The sequence below is a fragment of the Eleutherodactylus coqui genome, chromosome 2 (assembly GCF_035609145.1).
Source record: "Eleutherodactylus coqui strain aEleCoq1 chromosome 2, aEleCoq1.hap1, whole genome shotgun sequence".
Taxonomy (NCBI): domain Eukaryota; kingdom Metazoa; phylum Chordata; class Amphibia; order Anura; family Eleutherodactylidae; genus Eleutherodactylus; species Eleutherodactylus coqui.
Window position 1 is genome coordinate 296281043 of NC_089838.1, and position 22934 is coordinate 296303976.

At 44.5% G+C, this 22934-nt stretch overlaps 1 pseudogene; it reads right to left on the reverse strand.

Annotated features, from left to right (window-relative positions):
- Positions 1-1703: 1703 nt before the first annotated feature.
- LOC136610211 (uncharacterized) lies at positions 1704-22904 on the reverse strand (annotated as a pseudogene).
- Between the last annotated feature and the right edge of the window lie 30 nt (positions 22905-22934).

The window sequence follows — 22934 nt, forward strand, 5'->3', positions numbered from 1 at the left end:
TGGACGAGAGGCGGCCTTATGTAATTCATCTCCAACATTTAGTTGTAACAATATGTGACACGGCTCAATAAATCAGCAGCCACATGAGAACAAGCAGCAGGCACATTGGGGGCTGTTCATCTGCTCAATTTGAAGGGAGATCTGCAATCACCAATGCAGACTTCACTAATGATTGATTGCACTATGATCAGAGCATATCTGAGCTAGGAGTGGGATGAAAGAAAAAAGGAGCAGTGGGCAATAACCACCAGATTATCGTATAGCTGTGCGTATTATAGTATCTAGTAAAGCATTGGTAACCACAGCTCCTTTTGTCTTGGAGCACGTGATATATTACCCTACATTGTCTCCTATTTGGAAGTGGGGAAAACATGGAAGATAAATAGGGTTATATACATAGTAGTTATCTCCAATGGGAGTAATTAACGCTCCCTCGCTCATTTTTCTGCTCCATTTTCTTCATTATCATTAAAAGTAGAGCACTAATCTTAAATAAAAGCGCATAGTGAGATGGTGCGTGAGCAACTGTGCTTTTCATCGTGGTGCACAGTGTGCTGTATCAGTAAATGTGTCCATTATAGCACTCCAGCATGATATCTATGTAATAAAGCATCTGTTATTAATGGACATTTTGCCATAGGTTTGCAAATCCTGACACAACGACTTACATCAGAGTGTCCGTACTTATATTATGGAGCATAAAACCATAAAACCAGATCCACTAGTTGGTCCTGTTGCTCTAATAATTATCTAGATATGTGTTTGTGTTTTAGGTAGGAGTCCCCTGATTTTATATAAAATTTCAATAAAAGTTATATTTTAGTGGTTCCCACCAGTGAAATAAAGGGTCATGCATCTGTCTGTGACTTCTGTAACCCCTCAACTCAGAATTGCCAAATGGGTAATGAAAAATTCAAAAGCCCCTCTAAGTATAAATCACACATGGACTGAAATAGTTTGGGTCTGTTGCAGAGGCGTAACTTGAAGCTCCTGGGCCCAGTGCACAACCTGTAATAGGGCCTCCAACTATAATGCTTGATTCATACTACTGGGCTCCCTATATGGAGAAGAGAGGCCTTATGGGCCCCCTAAGGCTCCTGAGCCCGGGTGCAACCGCATCCCCTGCATCCTCTATAGTTACGCCCCTGGTCTGTTGTCTGTTATTAGTGACTGCATAATGCCTTTATGTAAAAGAGCTGCACTCATGCTAAAAATCATATATAGAAACAAGTAATAAGCAAAATAATGTCCACAGTATGGCCGCCTGCACACGAGCGGGTCGGATCCGGCAGCGAGAATTCTCGCCGCGGGACCTGACCCGAGAGCCTGCAGGGACGAGCGCGTACTCTCCCGCGCCTGGCGGCCCCGGCTCTTTCATGTGCCGGCTGCCGCGCAGCTGGCGCATGCGCAGACCGGAGCCGGCGGCCGGGTGAGTGCGTGCCCCGCACAAAAATAGGACATGTCGCGGTTTGTTTGCCGCGCGAGATTTCGCGCGGCCAAACCGCGGCCGTCTGCATAGGAGTGCGTATTGTAATGCACTCCTATGCAAACTTTCAGCTGCGGAAATCCCGCGGGAAATCCCGCGGCGGGATTTCTGCCCGTGTGCAGGCGGCCTATAAGTCATTCAATACATATCTTTATATAAATATCCTATTTATATTATTTACATAGACGGGCAAATTCAACTAAATGTCAGGAATCCCTCAGCTACATCCGCAGTCCTCTACAACCATTTCCTCGTGGTGCTTCAGGGAGATTTTTCCATTCTTGCTTATAAGCATGGAAAGTGCGCTCATCTTCACGGGGACGCAGGAAAGGCACTCGACTTTTTCAGTATCATACAACTTGACCAAACTCTGAAAACACAAGAGCGATATATTAGAATGAGGTTGGTGGCATTTTATGATATATATCAATGCTCAGGTCTTCTATCACAAATCTATCATAACACCTACTGACTTATAAACGGGTCCATTAGTGTCTAAAGAGGTTTTTACCAAACTTAACAACAAAGATGGCCTCACAGGCTGCATTATTCTTACCTGTCAAAAGTGGCAGGAATCCCAATGAAACCTCCAATGACGTCTCTGAACCCATCTGTAAGCAGAGCCTACCTAACACAAGCTATGACAGTATTTTGCCGTTATAATTTACTTATGTCTCTTAAAAGGCTCTTTCACTTTTGACATTTGTCATGTCCACTTATGAGAGCAGGTATAACTTGGTTGCTATTCTACCTGTTGGAGTCTGTATGCATCCTTCGTTGGCTGTTTTCATAACTCCCTTATACTTCAGTGGTGTCATGAACACGTGTGCACATCTCTGCTCAATCTCTAACTCCTTTTAAGGTGATTTTTCACACCGTATTAATCTGAGAAATAAGGTTCCTGAAAGTCCCCACATGGTTGGAGTGGAGGTCATGTATGCGAGCTGTTACACCTTTCATTTCAACAGGAAAACCAAAGATTGTCCATTTTAAGCACAATTTTTGGTACTTTCTTTAAAATTAATAGAGTAGTAGTGTGAATGCTTGGACGCTAGTCCATTTGTGTGGTGACCCCTGTGGCCCATTCTCTTGGGATTGGTGATAGTCCTACAGTTAGAGCTTCACTAATCATATAGTTATTTGCTATTCTGAGGATAGGGGATAACTTTCTATCTTGGCACAACCCTTTCAACTAGATAGATATGTAGCTTAACTCACCGAACTATCATTTGTGTAGCAATCGCTTTGTAATAACTGCCAGGCTACACAAATAGCATAGGTGTGCTGCAATAACTATGTAGTATGCCACGCCAGTGAAGTTGAGGATTGCTCCATCTGTATTTTTGTTGTCAATAAATATGGGACAAGTTTACATGTATTAGTAATAAGGAATGAACATGTAACAATACTGTCCCAGCTAAATTGGAGTAATTTAGTTATACATGGTTAATAGTTTTATAAAAGCATGGTTAGTTTGGCTGAAAGCTTTCAGTGAGTGGAATTGGACATGCTCCCTCACACCTATAAGCATTGTATATTTTTTGGGTAGACAATTTGGTTGCCCAATTCAATCTTGTCAAACTTGACCCACATGTCTACTCTTCTACAGAAAGGTCCACCCACTTCCATGGTTCTGAGTTGCATGCTGTTCACTATCAAGTGGTATCTTAGGTGGTGGTTCCTCCTATGTCTCCGTAACCCACTTCCTTTTGGTTGTTCTTTCAGCAATGATGCACTTCGAGGATTGTATAGTCTGGATAAGGCTGGGAGAGCCAAAATGTCTCATTAGCTTCTCCCTGGCGAAGACAACAAGCATTGCTCTGTCTAATGGAACATGTGGCTCAGCGAGAGGTTCTGTGTCCTGCTGGGGAATCTGATCCGAATCCACAGCTTTGCTGGGTACAAGGTCCTCTGCTGAAACGTAATTTGCCATTAGCTCTGGCTCTCCCCAGTAGATGGAATTCTGCAGAATTCTGGTCAGATTAAAGATCTTCCAAGGCTTATTCCTTTTGGCTGTAGGATTAGCCTTGAAAGATCCCATGAAGAGCTTCTCTTGGCCTTCCTTGAAGTGGTAGATCTCGACTGTGATGATGTGTGTCTTTTCCAAAAGATGAAAAACAAACTCATAGCTCTACCAACTTTACTGCAGTGCTACTCGAAATAGAAGATATATCGAAAGATATCATCCAGCGGTCTACTTCTTCAGTGCAACCTGTAGAATACACAAAGAATTATTAGAATCTAGACCATCAACAGAGCAAGGTGTCCCAAGAACTGTTTTGTTCATTCTTATTTTTCACCTTTTCTCAGCTACAGTCAGACAAAATAAAACCTGTTCGGCCAAATGTCACATCATGAGATGTGTATTCAGATATGTAGGGGTCTGTTTTTCTATCCTGGTACAAGACCTAAACTGAATACACAAAATGTAATGACATAATGAGCGTTTAGCTGCATCCTACAGCCTGCCAGCCAGTCATCCATCACCAAAGAGCAGGAGAAAGCAAACAGATAGAAGACTGGTCTGATAAGGTTCTTCTCAATCATATCTAACTATCATGTGAAAGCAGTACCTTTTACCTAATTTTATCTCCATCTACTTCAAAACTTCGATATGAAAAGAGTATATCAGCAGCACACTTCTCACACCCTCATAAGGGATGGACTTTAAATATGCATAGCCACCTGAAAGATCCTGATCCAGCCAGATCCAAGAATTCGAAAGTAAAGCAAGTATGATGGCAGCATAAGCGATGTTATCTCCAAACAGGTTTTTCTTTATTTCTTCCACAAAAGGTTACAACGTTTCGACTTGCGTCTTTGTCAAGTATAAAATCACCCCCATATACCACACATATACTGTATATACCAAACAATTAATTGCATATCAAATCACAACCTGTCACAGAGTGGTCTCTCCTCCTTCATCCACGCCCGCTACAAGCGACCGCTATCATGGCGTCCTCCGTGCCGGCCCGGCATCTTCATTGGAGTTCTGCGACTGCGCAATCTCAGGGATGATGTCCCGTGCTGTCCGAGATATCGCGAGAGCCGTGAATTGTATTGTGCATGCGTATTCAGTAGAGCGCATCCAGCGTTCCACACTCCCCTGGTCCACACTGCGCCTGCGTGTTCCATGGAGCGCATTCAGCGCTCTACATCCACATAACTACCTTTCAATAGCAATTAATCATGCAAAAACAATCAAGGGGACCTCCTTTATATATACCTTTTTGTTTTGCTAATCATATTACTAATTTGTATGCGTGTAACTCCAGATCACTATCATGCATGTATAATTTACAGGACACAGCCCATTTACGAAGCTAACTACATCTCTCAGACAAGGGACCTTATAATAACAATGCATGAATATAGAAACTGCACATCATATATCGTATTCGCATCATGATACAAAAAATGTGAAAAATGATTAAATAACCACACATGATGCATATATAATTCTCCAAATAGTAAGGCCAAATATATTGATGTACAGAATAATCAATAAGGGAGACCACAGGTGGGCACGGAGAGCGCCATATTCAGGGGAGACCACACGATATCTGTGATAATAAAAGCAAAAAAACAGCAGTTAAAATCATGTTCATTACAAAATGTACAAAATATAAATATATAGAGGAAGATACTGACACCAAATATAGACAGCTACAAGAATGAGCCACAATCGTATTCCTGATTCAATTCCTTTTGGGGTTAATGTATCTAATAAATAGATCCGGCGCAATTCTTTTTTCTTTAGTGCACCAATCCGGTCACCACCCCTAATTGACGGGGATACTCCGTCAATCACTCGGAATTTCAACTGAAAGATGGAATGCCCAGCATCATGAAAATGGCGAGGGATGGGTAGGTCTAGCTTGTTGGTACGAATGGTACTTTTATGTTGTCCAATCCTACATCTAATTTCTTGGATTGTCTCCCCTACATACTGTAGCCCACAAGGGCACGTGATTAAATATACTACATAGGAGGAGGAACATGAATAATGACTAGAGATGAGCGAGCACCAAAATGCTCGGGTGCTCATTACTCAGGACGAAATTATCGCGATGCTCGAGGGTTCGTTTCGAGTAACGAACCCCATTGAAGTCAATGGGCGACATGAGCATTTTTGTATTTCGCCGATGCTCGCTAAGGTTTTCATGTGTGAAAATCTGGGCAATTCAAGAAAGTGATGGGAACGACACAGCAACGGATAGGGCAGGCGAGGGGCTACATGTTGGGCTGCATCTCAAGTTCACAGGTCCCACTATTAAGCCACAATACCGGCAAGAGTCTGCCCCCCCCCCTCCCAACAACTTTTACTTCAGAAAAGCCCTAATTAGCAATGGATACCTTAGCTAAGCACCACACTACCTCCAACAAAGCACAATCACTGCCTGCATGACACTCCGCTGCCACTTCTCCTGCGTTACATGCTGCCCAACCCCCCCGCACGACCCAGTGTCCCTGCGCAGCCTTCAGCTGCCCTCATGCCACACCACCCTCATGTCTATTTATAAGTGCGTCTGCCATGACGAGGAACCGCAGGCACACACTGCAGAGGGTTGGCACGGCTAGGCAGCGACCCTCTTTAAAAGGGGCGGGGCGATAGCCCACAATGCTGTACAGAAGCAATGAGAAATATAATCCTGTGCCACCGCCATCAGGAGCTGCACACGTGGGCATAGCAATGGGGAACCTATGTGCCACACACTATTCATTCTGTCAAGGTGTCTGCATGCCCCAGTCAGACCGCGGTTTTTAATTCATAGACACAGGCAGGTACAACTCCCTATTGTTAAGTCCCTGTGGACCGACAGCATGGGTGGCTCCCTGGAACCCACCGGCGGTACATAAAAATATCCCATTGCATTGCCCAACACAGCTGAGGTAGTAATGTTGTGCTTAATGCAGGTGGGCTTCGGCCCACACTGCATGCCCCAGTCTGACTGGGGTTCTTTAGAAGTGGAAACAGATGCATTTACAAGTCCCTGTGGACTGACAGCATGGGTGGCTCCCTGGAACCCACCGGCGGTACATAAAAATATCCCATTGCATTGCCCAACACAGCTGAGGTAGTAATGTTGTGCTTAATGCAGGTGGGCTTCGGCCCACACTGCATGCCCCAGTCTGACTGGGGTTCTTTAGAAGTGGAAACAGATGCATTTAAAATTCTCTGTGGACCCACAGCATGGGTGGGTGCCAGGAAGCCACCGGCGGTACATAAAAATATCCCATTGCATTGCCCAACACAGCGGATGTAACGTCAGCTGTAATGCAAGTGGGCTAAAAATTCATTTGATTACACTGTAGGCGAGGGCCCACAAAAATTGCTGTATCAACAGTACTAATGTACATCAGAAAAATTGGCCATGGCCAACCAAGAGGGCAGGTGAAACCCATTAATCGCTTTGGTTAATGTGGCTTAAGTGGTAACTAGGCCTGGAGGCAGACCAGTTGAATGAAAAATTGGTTCAAGTTAAAGTTTCAACGCTTTTAAGAGCATTGAAACGTATAAAAATTTTTAAGAAAAATTATATGAGCGAGCCTTGTGGCCCTAAGAAAAATTGCCCGTTCGGCGTCATTACGTGAGGTTTCAGGAGGAGGAGCAGGAGGAGGAGGAGGAATATTATACACAGATTGATGAAGCAGAAATGTCCCCGTTTTGGATGGTGAGAGAGAACGATGCTTCCATCCGCGGGTGCAGCCTACGTATTGCTTAGGTACCGGTGCTGTCCGCTGGTGGAGAAGAGAAGTCTGGGGAAATCCAGGCTTTGTTCATCTTGATGAGTGTAAGACTGTCGGCACTGTCGGTTGACAGGCGGGTACGCTTATCTGTGATGATTCCCTCAGCCGCACTAAACACCCTCTCTGACAGGACGCTAGCCGCAGGACAAGCAAGCACCTCCAGGGCATACAGCGCGCGTTCAGGCCACGTGTCCAGCTTCGACACCCAGTAGTTGTAGGTGGCAGAGGCGTCAGGGAGGACGGTCGTGCGATCGGCTACGTACTCCCTCACCATCCTTTTACAGTGCTCCCGCCGACTCAGCCTTGACTGGGGAGCGGTGACACAGTCTTGCTGGGGAGCCATAAAGCTGTCCAGGGCCTTAAAGACTGTTGTATTGCCTGTGCTGTACATGCTGCTCGATCTCCGCACCTCCCCTGCTACCTGGCCCTCGGAAGTGCGCCTTCTGCCACTAGCGCTGTCGGATGGGAATTTTACCATCAGCTTGTCCGCCAGGGTCCTGTGGTATAGCAACACTCTCGAACCCCTTTCCTCTTCGGGAATGAGAGTGGAAAGGTTCTCCTTATACCGTGGGTCGAGCAGTGTGTACACCCAGTAATCCGTAGTGGCCAGAATGCGTGCAACACATGGCTGTCTTCACTAGGAAGATCACTTTCAGGATCCTCCTCCTCCTCCTCCTCCTCCTCCTCAGGCCATACACGCTGAAAGGATGACAGGCAAGCAGCATGGGTACCGTCAGCAGTGGGCCAAGCTGTCTCTTCCCCCTCCTCCTCATCCTCCTCATGCTCCTCCTCCTCCTCCTGAACGCGCTGAGATATAGACAGGAGGGTGCTCTGACTATCCAGCGACATACTGTCTTCCCCCGGCTCTGTTTCCGAGCGCAAAGCGTCTGCCTTCATGCTTTGCAGGGAACTTCTCAAGATGCATAGCAGAGGAATGGTGACGCTAATGATTGCAGCATCGCCGCTCACCACCTGGGTAGACTGCTCAAAGTTTCGAAGGACCTGGCAGATGTCTGCCAACCAGGCCCACTCTTCTGAAAATAATTGAGGAGGCTGACTCCCACTGCGCCGCCCATGTTGGAGTTGGTATTCCACTATAGCTCTACGCTGCTCATAGAACCTGGCCAACATGTGGAGCGTAGAGTTCCACCGCGTGGGCACGTCGCACAGCAGTCGGTGCACTGGCAGATTAAACCGATGTTGCAGGGTCCGCAGGGTGGCAGCGTCCGTGTGGGACTTGCGGAAATGTGCGCAGAGCCGGCGCACCTTTCCGAGCAGGTCTGACAAGCGTGGGTAGCTTTTCAGAAAGCGCTGAATCACCAAATTAAAGACGTGGGCCAGGCATGGCACGTGCGTGAGGCTGCCGAGCTGCAGAGCCGCCACCAGGTTACGGCCGTTGTCACACACGACCATGCCCGGTTGGAGGCTCGGCGGCGCAAGCCAGCGGTCGGTCTGCTTTGTCAGACCCTGCAGCAGTTCGTGGGCCGTGTGCCTCTTATCTCCTAAGCTGAGTAGTTTCAGCACGGCCTGCTGACGCTTGCCCACCGCTGTGCTGCCACGACGCGCTACACCGACTGCTGGCGACGCGCTGCTGCTGCTGACACATCTTGATTGCGTGACAGAGGTTGCGTTGGAGGAGGAGGAGGGTGGTTTAGTGGAGGAAGCATACACCGCCGCAGATACCACCACCGAGCTGGGGCCCGCAATTCTGGGGGTGGGTAGGACGTGAGCGGTCCCAGGCTCTGACTCTGTCCCAGCCTCCACTAAATTCACCCAATGTGCCGTCAGGGAGATGTAGTGGCCCTGCCCGCCTGTGCTTGTCCACGTGTCCGTTGTTAAGTGGACCTTGGCAGTAACCGCGTTGGTGAGGGCGCGTACAATGTTGCGGGAGACGTGGTCGTGCAGGGCTGGGACGGCACATCGGGAAAAGTAGTGGCGACTGGGAACTGAGTAGCGGGGCCGCCGCCGCCATCATACTTTTGAAGAACTCCGTTTCCACAACCCTATACGGCAGCATCTCAAGGCTGATAAATTTGGCTATGTGGACGGTTAACGCTTGAGCATGCGGGTGCGTGGCGGCGTACTTGCGCTTGCGCTTGCGCTCAAACACTTGCGCTAGCGACGGCTGGACGGTGCGGTGCAAGACATTGCTGGATTGGGCCGAGGACAGCGGAGGTGAGGGTGTGGGTGCAGGCCAGGAGACAGTAGTGCCTGTGTCCTCAGAGTGGGGTTGGATCTCAGTGGCAGGTTGGGGCACAGGGGGAGAGGCAGCGGTGCAAACCGGAGGCGGTGAACGGCCTTCGTCCCACCTTGTGGGGTGCTTGGCCATCATATGTCTGCGCATGCTGGTGGTGGTGAGGCTGTTGGTGGTGGCTCCCCGGCTGATCTTGGCGCGACAAAGGTTGCACACCACTGTTCGTCGGTCGTTAGGCGTCTCTGTGCAAAACTGCCAGACCTTAGAGCAACTTGGCCTCTGCAGGGTGGCATGGCGCGAGGGTGCGCTTTGGGAAACAGTTGGTGGATTATTTGGTCTGGCCCTGGCCACCGCACTGCCTCTTGCAACCTGCCCTGCTGCTGCCCTTGCCTCCCCCTCTGAAGACCTGTCCTGAGTAGGCGTTGCAAACCAGGTGGGGTCAGTCACCTCATCGTCCTGCTGCTCTTCCTCAGAATCCTCTGTGCGCTCCTCCCTCGGACTTACTGCCCTTACTACTACCTCACTGCAAGACAACTGTGTCTCATTGTCATCGTCCTCCTCACCCACTGAAAGGTCTTGCGACAGTTGCCGGAAGTCCCCAGCCTCATCCCCTGGACCCTGGGAACTTTCCATTGGTTGGGCATCAGTGACGATAAACTCCTCTGGTGGGAGAGGAACCACTGCTGCCCAATCTGAGCAGGGGCCCGAGAACAGTTCCTGGGAGTGTTCCCGCTCCTGAGCATGTGTCATTGTAGTGGAGTGAGGAGGCTGGGAGGAAGGAGGAGCAGCAGACAGAGGATTCGGATTTGCAGCAGTGGACGGCGCAGAATTGTGGGTGGACGATAGGTTGCTCGAAGCACTTTCTGCCATCCACGACAGGACCTGCTCACACTGCTCATTTTCTAATAAAGGTCTCCCGCGTGGACCCATTAATTGTGCGATGAATGTGGGGATGCCAGAAACGTGCCTCTCTCCTAATTGCGCAGCAGTCGGCTGCGATACACCTGGATCAGGAGTTCGGCCTGTGCCCACACCCTCACTTGGCCCTCCGCGTCCTCGGCCGCGTCCACGTCCTCTAGGCCTACCCCTACCCCTCAGCATGCTGTATTACCAGTGATTTGATTTCCCAGGCAGGAAATAAATTGGCACAAGCCTGCAGGCCAAATAGAATGTGTTCCCTTTTTTTTAAAGGAAAGGCCCACTGCGTATATTCTATCAATAATAAATATGTCTTCTGGCCCTGCAAATGTGTCACAGAACTGCAGGGTTGCAGAGTTAACTACAGCAGAGCGGTGATTTCCCAGGCAGGAAATAAATTGGCGCAAGCCTGCTGTTAAACTTAGCTGGCTGCGTATGATTTTTGTTTACGTTCTCCACCCACCACACACGTACCCAGAACGCTGAGGACTGTCAGAGGCAGGCCAAATAGAATTTTTTCCCTTTTTTTTCAAGGAAAGGCCCACTGACTATATTCAATCAATAAAATGTCTTCTGGCCCTGCCTACACAATTCTGTCCCTGTAGTATTAATGCAGGGCGCAATGCTCTGCACGGCCGATTTGGAAAAAATAAAATGTGCAACACTGCTAACTGCAGCCTCCACACTACTGCACACTGTTAGATGTGGCCCTAAGAAGGACCGTTGGGGTTCTTGAAGCCTACACTAACTCCTAACGCTCTCCCTACAGCAGCTCCGGCACCAGCAGCACTGTCCCTCAGCTATCTCACAAGGCATCTGAGGCGAGCCGCGGGAGGGGCCGACTTTTATACTCGGGTGACATCTGATCTCCCCAGCCACTCACTGCAGGGGGGTGGTATAGGGCTGGAACATCACAGGGGGAAGTTGTAATGCCTTCCCTGTCTTTCAATTGGCCAGAAAAGCACGCTAACGTCTCAGACAGGAAACTGAAAGTAACCCGAACATCGCGTGGTACTCGTTACGAGTAACGAGCATCCCGAACACGCTAATATTCGCCCGAGCATCAAGCTCGGACGAGTACGTTCGCTCATCTCTAGTACATAGACTATCGTAAAACTTTTATTTTTTTCTATGATAACAGGGAGAGAAAATTCTGCCATAGATTTTTTTTTTACAGCGTTAATCATGCAGCATAAATGACACACTAAATTATTTCTGCGGGTCGGTACGGTTACAACGATACCAAAATTCTTATTTTTTTTAGGTTTTTACACTTTTTTTTGCAATAAAAACCCTTTTTTGTAAATCTTTTTTCTCTATAGCTGCATTCAACTTTATTTTTCTATGTACGGAGCTCTATAAGGGCTTATTTTTTGTGAGACAAGCTGTAGTTTTTATTGGTACCATTTTGGGGCATGTACGGCTTTTTTGATCACTTTTATTGCATTTTTTGGGAGGCAAAATGCTAAAAATTACGCTTTTTGCCATACAAAATAAAAAGCATTTTGTACACCTCGTTACGGACGCGTCAATACCAAATATATGGGGTTTTCATTTTTTTTACCTTTTTTATGCTAATATTAGAAAAAAGCACAAAAAAGGTTTTTTTCTTTACATTTTTCTTTTTACATTTTTATTATTTTTTTTTACACTATTTGAGTCCCTCTGAGGGACTCAAACTTGCAGCACTGTACCTATGATCGCTGTGATAAGGCATGGCAGAGCTACTGCTCTGCTATGCCTTATCGCTTATATAGCGATCATAGGCATTGGCATTACAGGACGCAGGCGGCCTAAGTTCCATTTGACTGCAGCGCCACCACAGGGATTATGTACCATTGCATACTTCCCTTCTGCGGTCAATAGGAAGAAACAGAATTAAAAGAAATAAGATTCCAGCGTTTTACAGGCTCAGTAAAAACGGAACCGAGGAATATCCTTTGCACTTACATTTAGGTGAAGTTTTGAGATTAAACCCCCTAGATGTGCCTTGACCAGTCACTGGTATAATGAAGTCCTTGTTTTGGATTGGACGCTGCTTTATGTTGTTAAGGCAAAAATATATGGCCGTTTAGGGAAAGCGGAGTGTACCTTGTGACTGACGTCATATGACCCATGCTACGGCGATAGCCTGATGAGGGACAGCAGAGTGTACCTTGTGACTGAAGTCCAGGTGGCCCGTGCAGTAGGGCTGCTCACACCAAGACTTCAGTACGCCATATGACGGAGGAATTAAATGACAGAGCCCACAAAGTTATGGATTCATCAAAGAATTCCCACCCAATTGATGTCGGGCTTCTTTATTTATAGCCCCCTTACATTGGGGTGTCACAACATCATTGGTCAATTAACTATATGCACGTTTACTGGTTAGTTTCCAATCCAAGCTTTGATTGGTTAATTCTTAGACATTACATGGCATTCATTGGATACATTCTAATTCTTTATTTACATATCTTCTAGAAACTTCTAAGTCAGCAGTAAATAACCTCCTGACAGAGTGCTGAGAGGCCCAAGTAGCTCCAAGTTCTTATCTTATCTCAGCATATGTCTCCCTTAGCTAAGAATATGGTCATGCGATCTGTGCAATACATTTCATGATGATTCTGTGGCGTAACATTTCAAATATCACTTGTGTACATATCTATATACACACAGGCATACACACACATATGTACACTCATATACACACATATATATATATATATATATATATGAGGATTAGCGTCTAGGATCGGTAGCAACCTGGACATAAGCAGTCAGAGACAGTGACACACGGGATAAAGTCTTTAGTCCAGGCTTCGCCTGGGTTTATTTCAAAGCAAACAAAGCCAAACCCAGGCCTTAACTTCAGGCCAACATAAAGTAACTCCTGCTCGTCTGAGCACTTACTAGACATGGATCGTCCCTGTCTACACACTTGCAAACAAATGGCTCCTGCGCACAGCCAGGACTCTCAGACCTGCCAAGGTCTCAGCTCTCCTCCTCCAGGACCTGTAGGCCCAGGCTTTATAAGGCCTGGTACCAGCTTCACCTGGTACGTGGGAGTGGCCATCCCACCCATCACTTTGACCATTCCAGGAAAAGCCGGCCCGGATTATGTGGCTTGGAGCCACTTACACACTACAACGTGTCAGTAACTTAATGTTACTGACACCCGACTGCCGGCTTCCTCTACCGAGCCCAGGCTGCTCGGTGGCACGTATCTGCCCAAGTGCTCCCTAAAGCCGCATAGGAGACCATCCTAGGTGAAATTTATCTGCCCTCCAGCACTTTGCCGGTCACTGTCTCACAATATAAATACATATACACTCATATACATCCAGTTCAGGATTACTTTTATAACTTTGTTACATTATTCTCTATCCTTAGTGTGAGGCCCCTTGAGCCGACATGTGGAAGCTCCTTGATATTCTTATCTCATCTAGACATATGTCCCTCAGTATAGTTACACAACCTAGTTTGTGAAGTTGCGTTCCTGGTATATTTTGATGCTGTCTGTTGTGCAGTTTTAATTCAAATAAATATTCATAACCAAATATTTTATACAAATATTTTCCATTACAATGTAAATATACATACAAAAGTAAAGGATGTGCAAGGCGTTTAGAAGGTGGTCCCTTCTGTATCAAGCACAAAAGATAGAACAAAAAGACACTTAATTTATAGTGTACATGGCCTCCTTGTCTGTAAGTTGGTGAATGTAAAGGAAGTGGTTATGCCATGCTCTGGCATGTGATTTCCCGCTAATTATAGGCTTATTGGGGATGGTGCCTGAGCCCACAATTTTGCGTTCCATCGAACAGGCAAGTGGGTTCAAGCATATATAAATACTGGGGATAAGTCGCACACTTAGATCGCCGGAGCGCACATTTTTGCGTATGATTGGTGTTCTATCACCCGGAAGAAGAGTTATGTAGTATACTTCAGTGTTGCAATACAAAAATGAGAATGAAATAATAAAAAAGTAGGAAAACCTAGAAAAACCAAGTTTTACTTGATTTTACATGAGGAAATACATAAATAAACATATCTATAGTAAATAAAAAAAAATAAGCGTTTGCGTTCATAAAAGATTTCCCCTGACCCACTTCTATTTATCGCAGGATGCTGAAACTGCACTTGTATAATGATATAAGTTACATGCCAATCTGCAACTGAGAACGGATAAGTCTTTCTGTTTTAGGTGCTGAAGTGGTGCGAGGGGTGATAATGGACACAGTGGAATACAGAGCAGTCATCAAGTTCCTTTACTTGAAAGGCTGCACACCAAGGGAGACATATAATGAGATGAAAGTGGTTTATGGGGAGGATTCCCTATCATATGATGCAGTCAAGAACTGGCATAGTCAAATGTGGTCAGACTTTGGTTAAACCGGTTCCAATTCCAGGGCGAGCCCACCCCGCTATTGATGAACACACCATCCAGCAAATGGAGGCTGTCATTTTGTAAAATCACTGCGTAGCCATTCGTGACCTAGCCCAAAATGTCAAGATTAGTGTGGGGTCCGTGTAAAAAAAATCATCCAAGACCATCTTCATATGCATAAGGTATCCGCTCACTGGGTTCCCTGGAGATTGTGGGAGGCCATCAAAACTAAGAGAGTTGGCATGCTCCTCAAAGGTGTCTGCCTTCTGCAAGACAATGCCCCAGTTTATAACTCATGTTACCCAAATGGAAGCACGCGGCCGCAGGTATGAATTTCTACCGCATCCCTTTTATTCACCTGACCTCACACCATCAGACTTCCACCACTTTCCAAAGGTGAAGTCATTTTTTAAGGGCAAGCATTTTCCAGATGATGAGATTCTGATTTCCTGAAGTCACAACGTGGTTTTTGGAGCAACCTGTCGACTTCTACAAGCAAGGTGTTTACAGTTACATAAACAGATGGGAGAAGCGTGTGTCCCTAGGTGGCATCTATGTAGAGAAGGACTAATAACTACCAAGTTTCGTTGCTCTCTGGCCACAGAAAGTGGGTCAGAGAAAATCTATAATCAACGCCCCTCCCATATATAACATATGTAACTCTATTTTCACACGGAGGAGGGCGGGGGGTGTTGCGAGACTTGTGCCATAGTAAAAGCATATAAATAGGATTATAAAAATATAAAATGTTGGTTAAAAAGTGGATTTAAGATGGGAGTTTTACTAAAAATAATTCAAATCATAGAATAGTAAAATGCTGAAACTTATTATTAAAAATTTAAAATTTAAGAATAAAAATTTGGATAGAGTTTACCCGGTAAAGATTGGATCAGAAATATGAAAGAACGATAAAAGAATTAAAGATATTAGTTAAAATGGATGTCATTTTGGTTTCTCACCTTCGGATAATAAAATCAGTGTTTTTTAATAAAACCTCATTTTCTAAAAGCCCCTGGGGTGTAATTGTGTTCAACCACAAGATCCAAAACATTGATGTTAATTTCTAAAATTCCCCCTGAGGTATGTTTTCTAGTGGAGTGAAACACACAGCTGAGGGATCACTACTATGGTGGTTCAGTAAGTGTCTGCAGACACTGTTTCATGAAACCTATTTCAGCAGTGTTTGTTTAGCCTAGTTCTTAGCTTAAGAGTGGTTCCACATACATATATCGGTCCACAGGGACATTCTAGAAAGTAGATGATATAATTTGAACCGCAGTTCATGAAGTCCTTCAGGGGAACTGATATATTGTCCTGTCCATCTTAATTTCCTTCCGGGTTATGGTGAATGTTTGACAACAGTTATATCCTCATTACCCACATTTGAAAAAGCCTGATAATGCTAAACCCATAATTGGTTCGAAAATGAGAAAAGTGCCGTCTATGGGAGCGAGAGAGTGCTAGAATGTTCTTCAAAGTATGATTTATGTAGAAGACCACTGATTGGTGTTCTGGAATTTCAGTGCTTAAAAGGTCAGTAGAGTATCCCAATTTTTGCTTACATTTTGTTTTAATGAGGAGTGTTGGGAGTTATACCAGGTTATGAATAATGTTCTTTGGTTGTCATTTTTGGCTTCACTTGACCTTAGTAGACAAGCCACTATTCCCTCCCCCTCTACTCCTTTAAAAGCTGATTGTATTATCCCTTCAGGGTATCCTTTTTCTCTAGAACAATGTATCAAAACTTCAGATTGCTGCTTAAAATCCCAATCAGACATACAGGTTATACCTATTCATTTAAATTGGCCATATGGAATATTATATTAGTCTTCCTTTTGTTTTGCTTGGCAATGTGAAAAGTCTAAATAACTGTTTCAGTCCCTTGATTTAAAGTGAGTCCTGGTACGTATCTGGTTTTCTAATATATATTGGTTTAGATCCAGGAATACTAGATTACTAGAATCAATGGAATCTGAGAAATCCAGGCCCCAATCATTACTATTTAAAGCTTCAATTTAAAAAATTCCATGTCTGGTTTATTTCCATCCCAGATAAATAAAATATCATCTGTAAACAGTTTGTATAAAATGACTCGAGGGGCATTGATGCATTCCACATATACAGGTTGGCGTAACTTAGTACAAATCTCATTCCCATTGTGATCCCTTTTTGCTTCAATACAAATCTCATTCCCATTGTGATCCCTTTTTGCTTCAATACAAATCTCATTCCCATTGTGATCCCTTTTTGCTTCAATACAAATCTCATTCCCATTGTGATCCCTTTTTGCTTCAATACAAATCTCATTCCCATTGTGATCCCTTTTTGCTTCAATACAAATCTCATTCCCATTGTGATCCCTTTTTGCTTCAATACAAATCTCATTCCCATTGTGATCCCTTTTTGCTTCAATACAAATCTCATTCCCATTGTGATCCCTTTTTGCTTCAATACAAATCTCATTCCCATTGTGATCCCTTTTTGCTTCAATACAAATCTCATTCCCATTGTGATCCTTTTTTGTTTCAATAAAAGATTCCAAGTCGGGTTTATTTCCATCCCAGATAAATAAAATATCATCAGGAAAACGTTTTGTATAAAATGACTCGAGGGGCATTGATGCATTCCACATATACAGGTTGGTAAGTTGGTACAAATCTCATTCCCATTGTGATCCTTTTTTGCTTTTAAAATTGATTCTTGTAAGGGGAATAATTATTGCAGAGAATGAAATGGCTAGCAGATGGTATAAACTGCGTTTGTTGTTCAGGCATGAGGGGATCATAACTAAGGAGATATGTAACCGCCTGTAGGCCCTTGTAATGTGGGATGTTTGTGTACAGTGACTTTACATCTAGGGTTACCCATAGAAAAGATTTAGCCAAAATTCAAAGTAAGCCAGCAGCACTCACCAACAATACCATAAACTGGTGAGTGGATATGGATTGCAGACGCTCGCCTCAATAGAACCGGATCCCAGGTTCAAAGTAACAGTCCAATAGGTATGTGATAAAGGCAGCATCAATGTTGCAGAAGTAAAAAAAAGTTAAAAACCTTTATTTCCCATGGTATGTCGAGAAACCGCAACGTTTCAACCCACAGTGGGTCTTTGTCAAGCTCGTTTCATGCACAAAAGACACATATATACACATACAATGTGACACCCACCACCAGTTAAAATGATTAAGTACACATGTGGGAAATCCATATACTAACAGATCATCTGAAAGATCTGGTGATGCAGCCGCAGCTCCGCTTCCATCATGGCCCCCATCACGGCCCCCATCACGTCCACCAGCTACAGTTAGCGAGTGCATACCACAGCTGATAAGGGCTTAGTCTCCCTGGTCTCCGTGGTTACTGGAGAATAAAAAGAACCTCCAATCCCACACGTTTAATGCCATATAGGTGCAAATGCTGCCAATCTCAATGATTATATACAGAAGCTGTAGCCTTCGTTCCACATGTGACACTGCTAAATTTCACTGTGAGGGTTCAAATTAACTCTAAAACATAACTTTTAATAAATATATTGATAAAAAGGCTTATCACGCAAGTCTTAGGTGAGACACACACGAAGAGAAACAAAAACAGAAAAGTCACTCCTAGTCCAAGACCCCCAATAAGGATATGGGGAACTGAACTGGAGATGAGAAACAACTATTGGTACGAGTTTCTCTTAATGTAGCCAAGTTCTATACAAAAACACCAGCGACGTATAGTGGTTACATCATCTGGGTATATGTAAGAGGTCCGCTTTATACATAAACAGGCATTCCTGTCTTAGTTTAGTCAGAAGGGTGGATCAATTAATGACTACCTATTGATTGTAGTTCCACCAATAGACGCAAAGTCCACAACCAGACCAGAGCCAGTCTTTAAGGAGACAAGAGGTGGCTCAATAGTTCAGGTCTGACTGAGGGCTAAAGAGCCGATAAAGAAAAATTGAGTACCCCGCAGAGGTTCAAATGAAAGAACCAAAAGAAGGGTCCCGGGTCAAGGCTCCAAGTAGTATAGCTCAATCAGATCTAAAAAGATCGAAAATTGGCGGTTCAAGTATAACTCAATAGGAAAAAAAATCTACAATAACGGTTCAACGTGTTTCCACTGCTATTGATGTAGCATCATCAGGAACCAGATTAGGGTCTGTACGGCTCAAAAATATAGTCTTAGTACCCACGTTGAATCTTGGTGAAAAATCAGAGACAACTTAATTCCTGAGTATTGGATCTAATATCATAGCAAAAATGCTTAGATAGATCCTAAATTAGTACAGCCACACTGATACAATCTTTTAGGTGAGGGATAGACGATCCTATCCTCTTAGGTTTATATCTACCAATCACTGCGGCAGAGGAATCCAAAAAACCAAATAGTAATCATTGAGACGATCCCCTTAAAATATAACCTTTAAAGTATTTTAAAATATGCCAGAACCCCCTAACAGAAAAAACACACACAACACAAAACAAAAATCACTAATGGTCTAACTCCACTGAAACCAGGGGCCAGAATAGACAGCTGTGCGGTAATGAATGCAAATGCGTCAAGTGGGCCCTAACGATATCCGTGTTGACAGATAATCAAAGGCCTGAAAAAAGTGACCGCAGAACTGGCACCCAGTTAAGTTACTTCTTAATATGTCTTTAAGAGACCTAAACTAGCCAACAAGTGACCGTTTAGAAAAATGATACTTAGAGGGTGTCTCCACAAGGTTCAATGTTTATAAGACATGGATGATCACATCAAAGTAAGTACCCTGATGCAGTGTTCATATTACGCGTGGAGCATTAGTGAAAAGATATATATTAAAAATGTTGCATGAAGGTGACAGCAACCGGATTCACAATAGAATGAATTCTAGATATCAATAGAATGAATTCTATATATACAGTCCTAGACTCAATCCAAAATATCAGGTATGGAATTAAATATATTCCATTTGGAAACTTGAAATGAGAAATTTAATATCGTTGTAGCGCGTTCTACGCGTTTCCGTCGCGTGAGCGACTCATCAGGAACGTAATTTATTAGATGTATGAAAAATTGTGAATCAAGTATATAACGCTCTAATTGATTGATGGTAGAGCAATTACAACCAACAGCGGTGGATGCGTATGTTTTTGTCACCTTAATGTTACTATATAGGGGCCAGGACACAAAGTTACCGGAAGCCCATGTAGCTTAAGCCAAGCTGCAAGGTGTCATAGTGTATAGGAGCGGTGAACCACCGTCGATGAAAATAATGGACACACCAAACACTATAACCCCAGCAAGAGTTAAATACTCCGAAGATCAGGATAACAAAAACCCTAGGGTGCAATGACCTGGGCTACAGAAACAATGATCCTGGTCTTCTATCCCTAATCATCAACCATGGTGGTTGACCAAACATGCAGCTTGCAATAGTATCCCTATATAGATAATAGGTAGTGCATATAGTAATAGAAGAGATAGAGAGTGTGGTAGCCTCTCCAGTCCAGATGGTAGACTGGAGATCAATGAGGCTGTAAAGGCAGTGCCTGTCTTAAATGGGGCCAGTTAGGCAACGCCCTTAATGGGTGTGCAGTCTAGCAACCAATCCTGGTTCATCAGGGCAACTAGCTCCACCCCAAAGTGGGTGGAACCCAAATGTGTGTTTTATTAATGTAGTGTTACTTCTACCTGAAAACCTTCGGACCTCCAAAGATTGACCACCCGAATAAGAATATTTCTGGCAGTGAGAAAACGGACTGTGTACGGAGCCGCGATCGCTTGCAGCACCGTACCGTGACAGCATCTTGCGTGGGTGCCGTCATTGCGTAACGGGCGTGATGACGCAATGACGCTCCTGTTGCTGGGAGACGCGGGACACCGGCTACAGTGAATACACTGAGTGGGCGTGATGACGTAATCAAAGATCACGTGGTGAGCACGGAAGTACTCACCCTCCTTGTTGCTGGGATATGGGGGATGCCAGCTATTGCGCTGTGCCGTGTCCAGATGCTCCAACGTGGCCGATTGACAGGGAGAGCGAGATGCTATCCGTCTTAACCAGGCATAATGGCTATTAGACTAAGGTGACAATGCTCAGTCCGGACGGGGGACTATTAAAAATAATATAGGTACTGATGCAACGGAAATGCAGCGGAATCCATCGTGGCGTAATGAAAAGCAGCCCATTTATATGTAGGATACTGGTTGGGCTAACGTATGGCACACAGGATAGTATAATCTGCATGTAAAGGTAATGTATAAAAGTATGATCATAGTGCATATTAAAGATGCTTATGTCTACCATACCATTATATGGCCCGCGTGTGCTTAAAGGAGAATATATCATTTGAAGTCTCCCAAGATCATATATGCCGTCCATGCTAACCACTGCCACGTAGGGATCATAAATATGCGGAGCCATTATGTACACAGCCCACGTATGCTTAAAGGAGAGTATGTCATTTGAAGTCTCCCGGAATCATATATGCTGTCCATGCTAATCACTGCTGCGTGGGGATTACAAATATGCGGAGCCCTTATGTATATAAGAGTAGGGACTAATCCAGTATATGAAACCATACTGTAGAAAATGAAAAAATGATGAAAGCCCGTATATCCAATTGTATGGAATAAAAGATTATAAACATCCCAAATTGGATATCCCATTGAAAATGCTCTTTAGAGGTGGGGACAGAGCGATATTTAATGTTTTGGTGTGAAATCAGACAAAATACAACATCAAGATGGTCAGAATGAATGTAGGGACAAAACCCAAGGGACAAAAGCCAGTATATCCAATTATATGGAGTGGAAGATTACAAACATCCAAAAATGGATATCCCATTGGGGTTACTTTTTAGAAGTGGGAACATCGCGATATTTAATGTTTTGGTGTGAAGTCGGACAAGATGCCGCATCAATATGCTTAAGATGCATGCAAGGACTAAGCACCAGGGGCCATTTTTAACCATATGATGTTATAATAAACAACTAAAGGAAAGCATTTCATTCAGGCCTTTTGGATCTACCGAATCGATCCTGTAGATCCACTGTGTCTCTTTCTGTAGGACCTTTTTATTGATGTCGCCTCTCCTGCCATGGGTACGTATGAGTTCAACACCTAGAAATTTGATATTAAACTCATCGCCTACATGTTTTTCCCGCATATGGTTGGCCAGAGGAGTTTTTTCTCCTCTCCTGATGTTCCCTATGTGTCCAAGGATGCGTCTCCTAAACTGTTGTATTGTCTTTCCAATATAGTTGAATGAACAGGTACAGATGGCAATATAGACCAGATTCGTTGACTTACAATCAATGTGGTCACGAATCTTATAATTGAGTCCAGTAGATGCACTTCGAAAGCTATCCCCTTGACCAATGAAGGTACACGCTTGGCAATCGTTGCATGGAAAGGTGCCATTCATACGTGTCAGGGTGAGCCAGGTGTGCAAATCTGATGGTGCATCCAGATGACTCTTTACTACTCTGTCCTTCAAGTTTCTCCCCCTCCTATAGGTGATTAGGGGAGTATCTGGGAGCAACCCTTTAAGATCAGGATCATCCTTCAAGATGTACCAATGTTTTTGTAGGAGATCCCTGATGAAAGGTGCACCGTCGTCAAAGGTCCCTATTACTCTAAGAGTTTGATCAGATGGTTTGGTCCACTGTCCTAATAACTCTGTTCTGTTCTGTCGTTTGGCAAAGTCATAAGCCTGTTCTATGATGTTACCTGGATAGCCTCTTTCGGCAAATCTCAGTTTGAGATTTTCCCCTTCACGTAAAAACTCCGACTCGGAGCTACAATTTCTTCTGAGTCTGAGGAATTGCCCCTTAGGTATACCTTTACGGAGCTGGAAGGGGTGGGAACTGTGCCACGAAAGCAAACTGTTAGTGGCCGTTTCCTTTCTGTGGAGAGAGGAAGACAATTGGCCTTGTGGAGTCTTAGTAATACGAATATCGAGGAAAGTAATAGATCTCTCCTGTAATTCTGATGTTACTTTAAGGTTGATGTTATTTAAGTTGAGCTGGTGGACAAAGCCCTGGAAGTTCATTCTTGTTCCCTTCCAAAGTGGCAGGACATCATCGATGTAACGGTACCAAACCAAGATATGTTGGGTCCAGGTAACATTAGTTTCAGAGAAGACTACCTGTTCCTCCCACCAGCCCAGGAACAAATTTGCGTAAGATGGGGCAGCTGGACTCCTCATCGCGGTGCCCCTGAGCTGGTGGAAGATCTT